The sequence below is a fragment of the Diceros bicornis genome, chromosome 1, assembly GCF_020826845.1.
Source record: "Diceros bicornis minor isolate mBicDic1 chromosome 1, mDicBic1.mat.cur, whole genome shotgun sequence".
NCBI classification, from domain to species: Eukaryota; Metazoa; Chordata; class Mammalia; order Perissodactyla; family Rhinocerotidae; genus Diceros; species Diceros bicornis.
Genome location: NC_080740.1, coordinates 74,106,890 through 74,124,333, shown reverse-complemented (window position 1 = coordinate 74,124,333; position 17,444 = coordinate 74,106,890). Strand labels below are relative to the sequence as shown.

General features: G+C 40.2%; 1 long non-coding RNA gene across 8 annotated transcripts in view; it reads right to left on the bottom strand.

The window, feature by feature from the left end:
• Positions 1-652: 652 nt before the first annotated feature.
• The window catches only part of LOC131408319 (uncharacterized), a 268,312-nt gene continuing 251,520 nt past the window's right edge, over positions 653-17,444 (bottom strand). For 5 of the 8 annotated variants that reach the window (XR_009220749.1, XR_009220750.1, XR_009220747.1 and 2 more), the window contains 4 exons: positions 9,886-10,004; positions 8,132-8,213; positions 6,755-6,880; positions 5,328-6,280 (listed from right to left, as the gene is read on the bottom strand). This is a non-coding gene — a long non-coding RNA (uncharacterized LOC131408319). Of the gene's footprint in view, positions 1,459-5,327; positions 6,281-6,754; positions 6,881-8,103; positions 8,214-9,885; positions 10,005-17,444 lie in introns of those variants that run through there. The other 3 variants (XR_009220753.1, XR_009220752.1, XR_009220748.1) reach the window with 3 other exon arrangements.

Here is a 17,444-nt window from a genome sequence, read left to right as displayed (position 1 = left end):
GTCCTTTTGTTGCAAAAGCTGGTTCCTGATTTTCATTTTAATACTGGTCTCATGAGATTCAGCATGATGAATCTGATCCCAAAATTTGAGACGCATGGCTTAAAACTAGGACTATCTCAGAAAACAGAGGTAGAATGCAAATCAGAGGTTTTGCTGTTCCATTATTGCCCAGGTTAGTGCATTTAGATGGTGCCTAAAATGAACCAATATAGTCACTTAGAAGGTGAAAATTTCAATAAGCTCTTTGTTTCATCTAGAGCAGAGGCTGGCTGACTACAGCCCATGAACCAAATCCAGCCCTCGCCTGTCTTTGTAAATAAAAGTTTTATTGGAGCAGAGCCACGCCCATTGGTTGACTTGTTGTCTGGGGCTGCTTTTGCATTTCAACAACAAAGTCGAATAATTGTGGCACAGACTGCATGACTCTCAGACCCTAAAATATTTACTATCAGACCCTTTACAGAAAAAGTTTGCCAATACAAGACCTGAGGTAATTTTAGATGTTCCATAGAAAAACAGTTTCATTTTAATAGTTATACGTTTATTTTAATATGTATTAGAAATTGATAAAACTGCCAAATCTGTATTTTTGCAGATTTTTTGTTGTTGAGGACAAGCTAAAGAAGATATATAAGGAAAACTTTGAGTCGATTTAAGGAAAATACTAAATAAATAATACAACAAGAAAATATGATGGTAGTATGCAAAACTCTGGTATATAAGAAACAGACACACGGGGCACCAAAAAATTGGTTTGATTTTCATGTTGAATTAACCTCTCTGGTTCTAAGAAAATTGGCCTAAGAGAGGTTTTTAACAAGTATACTTTCAACTATTCTCTATTTGAGTCTTATAACTGTTTGGAGCAGAAACTAAACAGGTAACAATAATGACTTCCACTCATACACATGAAGAGACATAGAGGAACCTTTCATTTGCAGTCACATAGTCATAAGCAAACCTGTTTGGGGGAGGGGACAGGGAATAGAATAGAGTTTCGGAGGTGAAACCTTAATTCTAACCTTTGCTCGTCAGAAAATGGTCTTGGCTTACTGGAAAGTTCCATAAGGCCTCATATCAGATAATCCTTCAGCTTTGTCATGTGACCACGGACACAGGAACTCAAACTGATCTGGCTTTACCATCTGTGGTCAAGTAACAGGCTTAAAAGAAAACCATATAAACAGCCCCCGCAATGTACCACCAGGGCTTTCTCTAGACCAGTGATTATCTAAGTGTATCCCATGAAATATTTGTAGGTTTGGGTTTTTTTTATTAGTTTGGCGGCCAAACAACCTTAGGAAAGAAAACTGATGTAAACAGAGTTGAACCTGCTCAAATTTACTGCAGGATTTTTCAAGATCTGCATAGAGATGGAGGATGCAACTTTGCCCAAACCTACCTGACCACGGAACTCTTTTCTCCCAGAGTATTTTGGGAAATGCCACTTTTAAGGATCTAGAGGAAAACAGACATAATCAGATAGGCATCAATACGATTTGGAGTCTAGAATTTATTTAATTTTGACTTTTTTTTGGAATTCCTTCCCTTTTGGGTATATCATCAACCTAATGGGAAACAAGTCTCGTGTTAGTAGATGGTGCAACTTCCAAACATGAAATGACTTGTGTGCAGAGAATACTCGGAAACTTTGGAAAACAGTCTGTGCTAAAACTTTTAAAAGGCTAATAAAAATAAGTACCAAATCCTTAAAAATGTACATGATCTTTTAGTAAGCAATTCCACTTTTACAAATGTTCAATAATAGAGGATTATTGGGAGGGTTTAAATATATTGGAATATTAAATAGACAATAAAAATCATATTACAAAAAAGTACTTATTGACACAGGAAATTGTTCACGATATATATCTAAGAGGAAAAATACTATTAAATGGTATTCACAGTATCCTCTTTTTATAAAACTACATAAGTGAGTAAACATGAAGAATATTAAAAAGACTTACAGGAAGTATAAATAGTGGGATTATTTTTGGTCATGCAAGGGGGAAGTTCTCCTTCTTTGTGCTAATACATTTGCCAACTTTCCTACATTGAGTTTATGTTACACAATTAGAAAAAAAAAGTTAGGCTCAATCACAGTAGAAAATCCTACAGAAAACAGATTTCTCCTTATATCACTTTTTCCAAAAGAATCTATACATGACACATTTTGAAAATGCACTAAGCTCTGTATTGCTAGGACCAGAAAGAATTTTCTCCCAGGTGCAAGTGTGGCAAAGGATGATACCAGAACCCTGGAGGCTTCATGACTAAAAATTGCTCTTCGTGTTTTGTTCTGTTCAGAAACATGTCAACATGAGGAATGGCTGTGCCAGCGTCTCAAGAAATGACCTCTGGTTTGTAATCCAGGTGGACAATTCCTCCCAGCACATCAAAGCCCTGCCTCAGCTTGTCTTATATATCTGCTCCACTTACATATAGCCCAGGCCTCCATGGTCGCGTCCCTTCCTTCTCCCATCCCCATTCCTCCCAAATCAACAATGCCAGAAGCAGGCGGGGAAGGGATTCCCTAGGCTGGAGAGTATTCCAGCCAAGACCAGGCTTGGCATCACAGTTGCTTCTGCATAATGTGGTTAGCTCTTTCTTCACCTGTTTGGGTAGAATTAAACCAACAGGCACAAATCTTTGTCCATTGCGTTTTTAAAAATTTGTCATACATTATTTAAATTTGTGTCCCTGCTGTAGGGCACTGGCCTGAGGTACTCTGCCGTGAACTCACCGTGTGACCTTGGGTAAGAAGTCTCTCTGCTCTGGATCTCAATTCCCTAGTATATTTAATAAGATGCCTAGATTTAAACAAATGTTTATTGAGTTCCTACTCTGGGGTCAAAGGTACATAAGATAGATATAGCCCTTGTCTTAATGGAGCTTACAATTTAGTGGAATGGGCAGATTATATACATATATTATATGTATACATATGTATATATGAAAGCAAATCCAAAGAATTGTGCAAAGCATTACAAAGGAGACTCCACTGGACCCACAGGAGGGGCTCACAGAAACAAGGACGACTTCTCAGAGCCAGTGACACCTAAGAAATGACATCTGAAGACATACTGAAATATGAATAAGAGTTAGAGAAAGAGCAGTTGTGGAAGGAAGCAATAGCATGCCAAAACCCCAGAAACAAAAGGATGAATGATTAATTCAACAGATTAAAGGAAATTCATACAGTCAAAATAAAGGGTGTGAGAATGGAATGGAGCAAGATGAGGGCAAGCCATGTTCAAGAGTTTAGACCAGCACTGTCTAAGGCATATCACATGAGCCATATACATAATTTTAAATCTTCTAGTAGCCACATTTTAAAAAGTAAAGAAGAAATAGCTGAAGTTAATTGTAATAACATCTTTCAGTTAACCCAATATATCTAAAATATTATTTCAATGTGTAATCAATATAAAATTATTAGTAAGATATTTTACATACTTTTTTTCTACTAAATCTTTGAAAGCTGATGTTTACATTTACGGCTCATCTTAATTTGGACTCATCACATCTGAACTGCTCAACAGCCAGCCACATGTGGCTACTGCATTGGACAGCACAGGTTTAGACTTTATCTTTAGGATAATACAAAGCCACCAAAGGGCTATAATGAGGGGAAGGATAGGATGATCACCCAGGCTGATCCGTGCGTAATGGATTTGATGGGGAAAAGTGGGACGAAGGGAAACCAGAAAGGAGGCTATTGTAGAATCTACAGGAGAACTTAGGGTAATGGCAGAGAGAATAAATAGATCTCAATGGAGTCAAGAGATACTTAGGAGGTAAACTTAACCATTTTGACATACACATGAGCCCGTGGAGCACCCAGACCCAAGAGCTACTTCACAGGGCATAATGATGCATTTATTTTTCCATTTCTGACCACTTTAAGATAAAAGTCATAGACCTGTGTGAGAAGTCACAAAGGCCATATGGGTTTCCTAGGAGCCATGCAGAGAATGGTTTGGATGAATGGTTTGTGATGCTGTTTTGACCCTTTCTCCTCTGTACAGAGTGTGATAGAAGAATCATCCAGAAAGTCTGAGAGTGGCTGTTGCTTTTTTTTTTCCCTCCATCACTGACACATTGAATATACGGATAGAGAAGGGGAGGAGGAGGCAGATGGAGAAAATGCTTCTCAGGGGTGATTACAGCCAGAGAGGGGCTTGAAGAGACATCCCTGGGCCCCATATTTCTTTTGCCACGAGTGACTTCCAAATCAAATGAGCCCAATCTGCAGATCAAAATGAGATTTTTCTTATTGACTTCCCTGAAAGCTTAGCCGGCTCTCTGCAAATCGAGTCATGTGTATCCTGCATCATCATCAACCACTGCCGGTTGCAGGGATGTCGGAACTGGGCCGACATTGGCAAATATGTCACTGATGCATGAGGCCAGGGAAAATCCAGCTCTTATTGGCCTGGCAGTGCTGACCTGGTTTGTCCATAAATGAAGAGCAAATGCAATTTGCAAAACACATAGAACTGATAAGGGGTTACAACAAGGCGGAGCTGGAATCACTTTTCTAAGAGCAGGCATGCTTGAAGAGGAGACAAAGCAGATCTCAAGCCTGAAATTGGACAGACAGTGTTTCTTAAAGTCTGCTCTGTGTACCATCTTTATCATAATCACCTGAGGAGTTTGTTAAAAATATGCATATGTGGGTCTAACCTCAGGCCTGCTGGAACAGAGTGTCTGGCGGTGGGGCCTAGGGAACCTCCATGTTTAACAAACCCCTGGGTGATTCTTGTGCACATTAAAGTTTAAGAATTCCTTGAGGAAGGAAAGTGGGATAAGAGTATTTCCACCTGTTTATTGGCAAAAGCACTGAACGGGAAGTCAATCCACCTGGCCCTTCATCCAGACTCTGTTACTGGATGCTACTGGCTAGATGACCTCACAGTGAGGGGAATGAAAATGGAGTGTGAAATCAGAAGGGAGTGCAGGCCTACCTCCTTCACCTAAGAGCTGTGTGATGATGGTTCAAAGCTGAGCCAAGCCCCACAGTCACCATCCAGAGATGGACTCAGGTGACCTTGAAAAGTCAAGCTCTGGCACTCTAGCTCTGACACTCTGTTTCTTTAAATCACCTAACCACAGTTCCTTCATCTGTAAAATGGGCAGGTTATCTTCCATTTGGCTATGCTATTTTTGGGATCCAGTGAAACACTGAGTATGTATATACATATTTTGAAAAGTATTTTTCAAAAGGCTGACACAAATATAAAGTGGCGGTATTAATCCATAATAGAGTTATCTCTACTTAGAACATTATTTGTCATAAGACTATTTCTACATTGATAAAATCCCCTTAAAAGCATAGTATTTTATTTTTTTAACAAACCACAATACAAAGTACAAAAGGATATCTTTTTGTTTGTTTACTAGAGATCACAGTAATGTGAAATGGGACAAAGCTAACCTCTGCCGACCCTCTCTATAACACTACCACTATCCTTGCAGAGGATAAAGAGATTCATCCTGTGAACTTGGCATTCAAGTCTATCAATAATTTGGCTACTGTGTCCTTACACATAGCCAACACTAGCATAATTTAATTATTTGATGACATGCCCTGGGTCTTTCTACATCATAATTTTGCGTTTATTTCATGCCATATCCTTGGTCTAAAACATCTCTCTTCTTACCCAACATCCTCCTATCAAAGTCTTACCTATAAAAATATCATGGACGTATGTTAATATTTAACTTCAAAGATGTTGAGTTATAAAAGCAAAACAAACACAAAAACAGAAACACAGTTCATGACCTAAGTATCCAACACTGGGGGACTGATTAAATAAATATAGTTAACACCAGTTCATATGTTGTGTAAAAGAATATTTAATGGCATGGAAAGATAGTCACGATATACTGTTAAATGAAAGAGAAAAAGTACCATTTAAAAAATCATCTATAGATACATTGTAAAATACAGATAAGAGGAGGACACACACTGTGTTGGTCAGGCTCTAATTTTTTTTTTTTTTCCGATTTAAAACAACAACAAACATTTATTGTCACTCATAGTTTCTTTGGGTCAGGAATTTGGGAGCAGATCAGCTAGGCGGGTCTGGCTCCATGGCTCCTGAGATTGCAGTCACCTGGAAGCTTGAGAGGTCCTGGAGGCTCTGCTTCCAAGGTGGCTCATTTACACTGGCTGGCAAGTTGGTGCTGGCTGTTGGCAGGGGCTCAGGTCCTCTCTGCGAGGGCTCTCCACAGGGCAGCCGGAATGGCCTCAGAGCCCGTGCTTGGGTCCGTCCCCCTGAGCAAGGGAACCAAGGGGCCAGGCTCTAATTTTTTATCACATCATTGGGAGTTTATTGTACACCCACACACAGAAGAAAGGAAAACCAGGAAAGGTCTCAGGACCAACACAACCAGACCTCACAGAGAACTGAACCCCCTGCTCACTGCTCAAAAATGCAATGTTGCTCTGCAAGAGGAGGTTAGATACTCCATTGACTGACAAGCACATAACACAGCTTCTCTCAGCATCTCTCAGCCTCTGCTGCTCTCTCAGCTTCTTTCTACTGCCCTCCATGTGTCTCAAATTCAAAAAGTGAATGAGAGGATCTGATTCAGTCATTTTGTCATCACCCAATATGACAATATGCACTGGGCAGAGCTCTCAGGCCAGGCCAACTCACAGCCAGTGGTCTGCTCAGCCTATAGACAGGTGCCTTTGGCCTTGATCTAATTACTCACGTGCAGGGTAGCACAATCATACAACACAAACCTGGAAATGTACACATCAGGAACTTCTGTGGCTGTTCCTCTCAGAAGTCGCTGAAAGCATGATAGGCACGCAAAGACTCACATTGTCTTCTTCAGTAAATTCGTCAAATAATATCTATTCTAATGCCTGAATGGTGGGGGAGAAATAAATCGGTTAGCACTGGATTTGGTTCCATGTGACAGAAAACTCAAAATGATTTAAACACATGAGGGTTTATTCTGTCAAGTGGAAGAAGTCAGGAGGTGGGCAGTCCAGGGCTAGTACAGTCCAGGGCTGGTACGGCAACTTGTAGTCAGGAATTCAGGAGCATCCTAACTTTCTGCTCCTCATCCTAACACACAGTACAGAAGTCATTATTTCTGCTCATCAATATACTTTTCTTCTCTCATTTCAATCAAGCACACAATAGGACTGCACTTTCCTTCTCCTTTGAATTTTGGTATGGCGTGTAATCTGCCTTGGCAAATGAGCTGTGAGGGGAAGTGACGTGTGTCACTTCTGAGCAGAAGCTTTAAGAGCCAGTGCAGAATTCATTCTGTATGTCCTTCCACCTACTACTGTGATTTTGAAAGCACAGATCAAAAGGAAACCTCCAACAGCCTGGGTGGTGGAGTGACTCTAGTTAGCACAGGTTCTTTGCTGAACTCTATTGGACATTCAGGTGAGAAAGAAACATAAAACCACTGAGATTTGGGGATTGTTGTTATTGTAGCATAACCTAGTCTATCCTGACTAATACATATGGCCATCCTCAAAGTTACTTCCTGGTGTACCCAGACTCCTAGAGATTTAGCCATCACCTTCACATTCCAGGCATCAGGAAAGAAACACGGGGAAGGGCAAACAGGCCAAATCTCTCAGTGATGTCATCTCTCTTAAGGAGTCTTCTTGAAAGTTCCACACTTGAATTTTCACTTACATCTCACTGGTCAGAATTTAGTTTCATAGACAATGTAACTGCCATAAAGGATGCTGGGTAGTGTAGTCTTTTAGGGTGATACCTTGCTGCCCTGAAAGTAATCAAGCTGTGCTGTTAAGGAAGAAGGAGAGAAAGGATAGTGGGTAATCAACCAATAGCATCTGACACAAATTATGATTCTCACTTTCTTCTTTTACTTACATTTTCCTAATTTTTCTATAAGACCTGTAGTAATTGCATATAAGAAAAAAAAGTTATTGGCAACCTCTCATTTATCCATTAGGATAGTTCGAAGGCCACCTACTTCATGGATACTTCCTTTATCAACCCAGTAGAAGCCCAGTCTCTCTCCTGTGAGTTCTCCCTAAATCTTGTTTGTCCCACCCTTCATTTTTCTTTTTAATCACATTTGCCTTTGTATCATAGTTACCTGTGTGAATGCACGCGACGTCTCCTACCTGATCATAGGTTCCTTGAGGGCAGGGTCCAGCTCTTATTCTCCTCCATCTTCTAAGACACAATTCATGTATGGTAGGTGTTCTATATTGGAAGAAGAGAAAGAAAAAAGAAGGAAAAAAGGCTATTGCTCAAATAATATTTATTTTCTTTTAAATTCCAAACTGAAACAGAAAGAAGCTCTTCTTTCCTCCAGAGTAAGCACGTTAAGGAAGTACCTAAGTGCAAAGCACCAAGTTCAGGTCCTTGTCAAAGAGAATTTAGATGGAAAGCAAGCACCAGACATCCAAGAGGGGAAATTATGCAACACACGTGGAAATGTATGGACTGGGTGAATTTGGGTATGATCGAACTTAGGAAGCACATGGATAGGTTGTGCTGGCAGCTGCATGTCATGGAGGCTAGCATGTGAATGTCCTCTAGAGTACGCCAGAGTTTCCTTCCACACTGCCCATGCCTTCAGGTCACCTCATATGTGGAACTTCTTTATAACTAAGTATGTGGTGTCTATCAGTGACTAAAGACCCTGAAATTTCATCTATGTAAACGTTCATACAAAATTCTAATATCCAACCTAGCGTGCTGAGGGAAAAAGCCAATGTACTGACATTACCCTCTGGACAAAAGAGTTTTAACGGAGAAGTAAGATGCGGTTGAAAAAAGTCCTCCATACGTGGAGCAGGAAAAGGGATCCCTATTCTGGAATGGCAATCCAAAGTAACAAGTCTAAGAGTTAACACTCTGAGTACTTGTTACATGTGCTATGTACCAGGCATTATGCTAAGCACTTTACAAGCATTGCCTCATTTTATCCTCACGATGTCCCCATGCAATGGGTATTATTTTAACCCCTATTTCTAAAATGCAAAAACAAAAGAGCTCAGGGATTTTAGGAGATCAATTACACTAATAGTGCCATTTAATGGTCTCCCTCTATGCACCGCCTGTGTCAGGTGACTTTGTGGCTCCTCTTATCAAAGGATGGAATCTATTTCCCCATCCCTTGAATTTAGGCTGGTCTTGTGACTTGCTTTGGCCAAAATAATCTTACAGAAGTGAGAATGTGCTGGCTCTGAGCCTATGCTTTAAGAAGGCTCGTGTGCTTCTATTGTCTCTCTCTTCAAACCTTGCTGCTGCACGTGGAAAACCGGAGTAAGCCTGCTGTGTTATGAGAAGCACGTGGAGCAGAGCTGAGTTACGATAGCTGACTAGCCAACCCCCAGCTGACCCACCAGCTGGCCAAAGATGTATAAGTGAGGCCAGCCAGGATCAGCCGAGCCCACCCTGATCAGCAGAACCACCCAGCCAATGTCTGGACTCCTGAGCATTTATTTTAAATGTTTATTATTGTATGTCACTGAAGGTCTGTAGTTGCTTGTTAAGCAACATTATTGTGGCACTAGATAGCTGATAGAGGGATAAATAAGTAGATTCTTCAAGGTCATACAGCTAGTAAATGACAGAGTCAAGATTCGAACCTAGTATGTCTACCTGCAGAGCCTGACATGCATGGGGAAAACCTGAGAAAGAACAAATCGTCTGGCAAATATCCAAAGTTCCTCAAGATCTTCAGTCTCCAAGTCAGAGGTCTGGTGTTCAACTCTGGGGTCTCAATTATCTAGTCCAGGCTTCTGGACCTTGGTGTCCTTATCTTTCAAATGGGCATAATAAATACTTCTTTTAACAAGATTCTTATTAGGATCCCATGAGATACCCGATGTGAAAGCACTTCACAAAAGGCTATGCAGATACCTACATCGCATTCTCCACCTCTGTCAACAGCTCAATGAGCAGAGGCTCCTCTGCCTTAAAGGGGCTTTGCTAGCAAGTCCTCTGCATTTCTCCATTTGCAGATTGATTATGGCGTGAGTGCACCTGTGGAGGAGAGTGTAGTGGATGGTTTGTCTTTAGAGCATTCCCCCTCCATTAACAGGAAAGCTTTAGCTGAGTTCTAAATAGGGGAAAAAGATAAAAACAACCTAAGCTGCTATCAACTCACAGTGGCCTTTAATGGAGATTTAATGCTGGGAGATCTAGCTTGCCACAAAATTGTGACAGAACTGTATTTTCTTCTGTCTGGGTTAGGTGAGTGGTAGTGTGGCCGCATTCAAAGGCAGTGGGGAGAGGGTGGTGGGAGGGCCGTTAATCATGTTTCTCAGAGCATGGTCTGGACTATAAGCAGAAATAAAGGGACAGGGAGAGTAGGAAATGGCTGGAGAACGACCCTGGGGGCAGGGCGTTATCAAGGAAGCACAAATAGGAGGGTCAGGCTACACATTGCCTGCTCTTACTCCTCTCATTTTTACAACTAAATTCCTCCTCCCTGGAGCCCCAAAACCCACTCTAGCAAAGCCTTTACAGAGATCATTTAGTTTCCCGGGTAATTCCAGACATGGTCTCAGCATGCAAAAGATCAGGATTCAGAAGCATCACAGAATGCCTTAGAGTCTCTAGTTAACTTCTGCTTTCATCTTTTACACATCTAAATACTTTTTTAAATGTGCTCACATTTAATGTTTAACCCCAGACACTACCCAGCTGTATGCATACACCAGTATGCATTCATGCAGTCATTCATCAAACATTATTTGCACCCCTCTGTTAGGTGACAGGCACTGTGCTAGGCCCAAAGGACACAAAGATGAATGACATGAGTTCCCTGCCCTCAAAGAGAGCCCAGCCCATCAAAGAGGCATAATTGGAAGACAGGGCTTAATCTGAACATGGGAAATCAGAAACTGCTTCGTGGAGGAAGTGCCACCCTAGCTGAGGCATGAATGATGAGGAGACCGAGAAGTCTTTAGTGAGCAGTGAGCATGAGCAAGGCACAGAGGCGAGAAGAACTATGGTGTGCAGAGAGCAAGAGAGTGGTTAGAGAACACAGGAAAGAGAACAGGGCAGCTGGAGTTGAGTCTGGAAAGGTAGGTCAGGCTAGATTACAGGAGGGGCTCAGAGGCCATGCTAAGAAGTCTGCAGGTGGTGTGGAATCAGCAAGGGCTTAAGCAGAGAAATATAATGGTTTGGTCTTCTCCACCTCCATGATTGGCACCACTCAGTTGCTCAGGCTAAAAATCTGAGTCAACCTTACACTGACCCGTCACTCATCTTTCCCTGCATATCCAATCAATTAGACAGTCCTGTAGATTCTACCTCTAAAACCTGCCACTAGTCTTCACCTCTCCTTCCTCTACCCTTCTCTTAGCCCCCGTCACCTCTCACCTGGGATGATCCCCTAACAGCTACCTGCTTCCACTCTTGCATCTGTTCTCCCCACTGCAGAGCCATCTTTTCTAAACATAAATCGGAACTCGTCTCTTTTCTGCTTCAAATTTCCAGTGGTGGGCCAGTCCCATGGCTTAGCGGTTAAGTGTGCGCGCTCCGCTACTGGCGGCCCAGGTTCGGATCCCGGGCGTGCACCAATGCACCGCTTCTCCGGCCGTGCTGAGGCCGCGTCCCACGTACAGCAACTAGAAGGATGTGCAACTATGACATACAACTATCTACTGGGGCTTTGGGGAAAAAAAAATTATAAAAAAAAAAAAAAAAAACGTAAAATTTCCAGTGGCTTCCAGATGGATAAAATCCATGCTCCTCATCGTGCCCTACAAGAGCCTAGGTGACCTGGTCTCTGCCCATCCTGCAACGTCATCTCCTTGCACTTCTCCGCTGCTCATCTTGTCCTAGCTGTGCTGGGGCTCTCACTGCTCCTTCAACAAGGCAAGCTCATGGCCATCTCATCACTTTTGCCCTTGACTTTTCCACCACTTAGTACTCTTTTCTCTCACATCTTCCCATGATTCTCTCTCATTTTATTCAGATCTGTGCTCAAATGACACCCCTTCAGGGAGGCTTTATTTAAGCACACTAAAAGAACCCTTCCCCACCCCTACTCCCTGTCATTAATCTCTGACCTCTTATCCTGCTTTACGCTTTTTTTAATACTTATCAAAACCTTAAATTATATTGCTTGTATATTTGTTACTCTTATTCTCTATCTTCCCTTTTAGGATGTTACTCTCTTATCTCTAGCTTCCCTTCTGGAATGCTCTATGAGAGAAGACAAACATGTCTATCTAGTTCACCACCACGTTCCCATCTCCCAGAACCATGATCTGAGCTCATAGGAGGTGCTAAAAAATATTTGTTGAGATGGAGGATACAGGAAATGAGCATGTTTGGGGCAAGAGGGTGAATTCTCTTTGGGACTGGTTGAGGTATCTAAAAATCAGTCTCCATAGCTGGATTCAACGTTTCTTTAATCTTCTATCCCCATGTTTCCCCCTCATACCCATATTTCCTCTCAGATCCCAAGACCACTTTCTAAGGTCTTTAAAGAGGAGAGTTTTGCCTCTCTGAATCCCACCTGCAAAATGGGAGTAATGAGACTCTCTTAAAAGTCAATTGTGAGGATCAAATGAGACAATATAAGTGAAAATTACTACCTAGACCTTGATGACAAATTTAGACTCCAGGGGATAGATTATCACAAGATGTTTGAATTCGATGGATACTTAGATATTATTATGTAGTATTCTGATATTTAATGTGTATTTAACTTAATATGTTTTAAATTTTTCTGCTATAGAGACCAATTCTTATTCTTTTCTGTACTTCTCCATATCCCCACCCCAGTGCCCAGCAGAGTATCTGCTATTTGTTGATTTCACAGAAAACAAACAGCTTCTGCTTCAGAATCAGGTGCATTTGGGGATTCTCTGCTTGCTAGAGCCATGAGCCCCCGGGATACACTGAGTCCCTGACTGCCTGACCTCCAGCATCTCATTACTTCTCCCCGTATTGCTGGTCTTCTGCTCCCTTCTTGTGACCATAATAAGTTTCTGAGTCCTTTGTCTTGGCTACTACTTCTTAGAACATGTGATTGTAGGCATGCATGTCTAGCTCTCCATCCCCATGTTGACACTGTCCTAGGCTGAGGTCAAATTCAGGTACACTCTTCTTTTCCAATTTACACACACACACACACACACACACTTCTCTTATTACAATTTGAAAAAGTTGGAGCAAATTGTCTGTATACATTGTGTGAATGTTGATTTTTTTTAACCTAATAGAGCTTGTAAATCATTCTTTACCATGACTTATAGATGGAACACATTCTTTTTCTTAGTAAGTTCCCTTTAAGTTTACTTAACAAGTCTTCCACCAGTGACTACTTTGTTATTTCTAGTTTTTCCTATTTAAAAATCACTACACACGTGTATGGGTACGACTGTCGAACGACTTCATACAAGAAGACTGGCAAGTAGGTATGCTATAGATTTTGATTTCTATTGCCAAAAAGGCTACACCAATTTCCATGCCAAGCAATAGCATATGAGCATCTGTTTCTCAAGTATTATCCCAAGTTTTTCATCTTTGTGAATCTGGTAAGTGAAAAATGAAACCTGATTTTTGAAAATTTGTATTTCCTTAATTGTGAGTTAGGCCAAGCATTTTATTGAATGCTCAAGACATTTATGTTTCTTTTTCTTTGAATCTATTGTTAACATCCTCAGATCCTTTTTCTTTTGGTTATTGATTTTGTTTCTTTATTTGCAGACACTGAATAATTAAGAAAAATTAGTTACAGTATAGTTTTTTTCCATGTAAAATTTTAAATATTTTATGTAGTCAAATTTGTCAGTCTTTCTTGTGGGTGTTTTTTGGGAATTTATTTCTTCTTTAGAAATATCTTTTGTACTTCAAGATTACAAAAGCATTCCACTACATTTTCTTTTAGTGGTTTATATGGTTTCTTTATTTTCTTTTTTACAATTAATTCATTAATCCATATGGAATGGTGTTAGTTGTCCATTGCTGCATGACAAATTACCACAAACTTAGCAGCTTAAAACAATACACATTTATTATCTCACCGTTTCTGTGGATGAGGAGTTGGGCATTGTTTAACTGATTTCTTTGCTTAGAATTTCACAGGCTATGATCAATGTCTTGGCTAGAAATACATTCTGATCAGAATCTCAACCCGGGAAGGATCCACTTCCAAGCTCCCTCAGACTGTTGTCCAAATTTTTTTCCTGATGCTGTAGGATTCAAGATATCCTCCTTCATCAAAGTCAGAGAGAGAGAGAGACTCTAGCAAGACAGGCATTACACTATTATGTAATCACACACACATGATCACGTACAACCCATTCCTTTTGTCACATTCCAATGGTTAGAAGAAAGTCACTGATCCTTCCCACACTCAAAGAGATTACACAAAGATCTGAATACCAGGAGGCGGGGATCCTGAGGACCACTCTAAAGTCTATCCTCCAAAAACTTATTTTTGTGAAAGGAGTTAGGTAGGGATATAAATTTTTTTAGATGGTTAGCCAAAGTCTTAATATCACTTATTAAATTGTCTAACTTTCTCCTAACTGATTAGAAATTCTACTTGTTTCTGTTTTTCTCAGATATAGTTTAAATATTTCAAACTAGGTCATTTTTCCTTTTCTCATGTCAAGTATAGCATCTGCAATATTGGAAATGTAGTTTGTCAATTCCACAGTCAGTGTCTTGGGCATAAAAAGAACACTTATCAGGCTTTCTCCTCAGAGGCAGTCAAGATTGTCAGTTTCTGTTACATTCTTTCATACACATGTATATCTACGTCTTTATTCATATTTATATCCATATCCATACCTATCAGCTATATATGAGGGTTGAAGGAAATAAAATGAAGAAAGTTCATTCATTGTCTCATTCCTTTCCTCATAAGAGGTGCATATTCACAGCAGAGCCCAGACAACATCAGGCAATTCCAAGTATATGCTAGGAAACACTAAATCAGCCAGTTAAGCCAAGAGCTGACACTAGTCATGTTCATAAAGGAGCCAAACTCAGGACCAGGATGAGAAAGAGACAGCCAACAGGTAGATGAGGCACAATTCTAAGGATATGAGTACATCCCAAAGAAGACAACATAGATAGGAAACGACGGAGAATGTGGTAGAAAAATCCCGCCACTAGCAAGTTCCATGCACTTGAACTGCTTTGGTATCCACTTGGGCCTTTATGAGTAGGATTCTATGAGTTTGATAAGGAAATTAATAATTTCTGTAAGTACATTATGTTGCATATTGGAGTTTGTGACCATCCATTGAAGCCAACATCTTTGTCTCTCAGAAGCAGGTAGGAGAAAGACAATGAAGTACATACTAGCCATGACATTTCCTGAACAAATGTCCATGGTCTCTACTGTTATGACAACCATCCCTACCCTGCCACTACCTTTTCGGAAGAGGTTATTTCCTATTTATTAGGGTTTTTTAAAGTTTATTTTTTGTAATTACATTTATTTTGAATGGGGAATATATTCATGTGGTAAAAAATTCAAATATTACTAAATATACATAAAAGAAAACATAAGTCTCTCCCATCCCCGTCCTCTAGTTCCCCAGGCTCTCTCTCCTTCCCAGACGGAGCCACCACTGTTATCTGTTCCTCTCATGTCCTTCTAGAGATTATATTTTATATACCATTATGTATTTTATATATATGTCACTTTTTAAAAAATACAACACTAGTATGCTATATACAATTTTCTGCACTTTGCTTTTTTCACTTAATGATATATCTTAGCATGGATTCCATGTTAGTACTATAAAACTGCCTCATTTTTAACAGCTACATAGTATTGTTTGGATATAATATAATTTATGTAACTATCTCCTGTTAGTGGACATTTAGTCTATTTTCCATCTTTTGCTTTTAGAATAATGCTTAATAAATGATTTCATACTTCATATATCATTTTAATTCATAATAGTTTTAAAGATCAATAAGAGATTATTTCTAACATAGTTCACATTGTTTCTATCATGGGTCTTCATCCATCAAAAAGCAGTACTATACTCCACAGCAGTTGTCAAACTGAGGTCCAAAGTGGAGGTCCAATCTGATAGCCACTGGCTAAAATTAACCTACAGACATGTTGTGCTTGGTCCACACCTTTATTTTCCAAAACGGAATGAAATGTTCAGCATTAAAATTGTCAGAATTTTAGATTCTTGCCCAATAGTAGTCAGCCAGCCCTGAGTAAAAGCTGTTCATTTCAGATGTGGCATGGGCTTCCTCAGTCCATCGCATGACCAAGATGGCGACCAAGATTGCTCCACATCTTTGAGGTTGTGTCAGTTGTCATTTATCATCACACATTCCCTATTTTCCCCTCTGTAGCAAAGTTGAGGAAAAAGTGAAATGTTTTTGTACTCAAATGTCTCATAATAGTAGGAAAACCAAAAAATAGACCCATACTCACCCCCACTCCCTACTGCCTTACACCCAGATTCTTCCTCATTCATTTACATAACTAGCCTGGTCTCTGAAAGCATTTGAGTTTGTAATTCCATGCTTAAAAGAACCAGACTCTCCCCAAGGTCAAATATATTTTCAGAAACAGTCCAATAGAGGTCTATCATCTCTCTCTTCTCTTTATTTAAGCCCTCTTCCCATTTGTCAACTTTTTTGACAGGTTTGACCTGGAAATAATTATTTATTTTTTAATACCATGTCTACAAAAAACCTCTGAGTCTGTCCAACGGACTTTGCAGCAAAAGTGGCCAATCTGTTGATTCTGGAGGAAGAAGAGCAGCTGGCAAAACTAATCAATGTTTGACATTTGCATTTTTCCCTTTTTATGGTCTCCCTTGGCGCTGGGAGATTGGTTTTCTGTGTTGGAAGAAGAGCATGGAGAGCAGCTGCTGCAACCCGGTCTAGTGCATAGTAAAGGAGAGAGCGTGGCGCAGAATTCATCTACCAAATATCCCAACAGGTTAACCAGTTCTGGAGCAAGAAAGTCACAGCTCTTGCTTTTGAAGATACTTCGTATTGAGTATAAAAGATTCTGCGTTTCTGGGAATAAGATGTCTCTCTTTAAATTCTCTCTCTGTATATTCTAGGCAGCAAGATGATGCTTCTTAGGCTTGATGATTTCCTACTGATGAGATGCTGGTACGAAAAAAAACAATTAAATACAGGTACGAAGCTGAAAAAAATAAGTATATGCATGCTCCTGAAATCAGGCGGCAATGTAATGCTCACTACAAATTATTGAATGCTTCCTATCTGCCAGACATTGCACTCAATGATATACATGCATCATCTCATTTAATTTTCTCAATACTGAAAGACATGTGCTAGTGTTAACCCTGTTTTATAGATGGAGAAACTGAAGATCAGAAAAGCACAGTGGTTTTCACAAGGGCTCTAGGCTTTTAAATCATAGAGATGATATTCATCTAGGTCTTTCTGACTCCCTTTACCCTTAGTTAAATCCCTGGAAACTTCCTTCATAGAGCAAGCATTCTA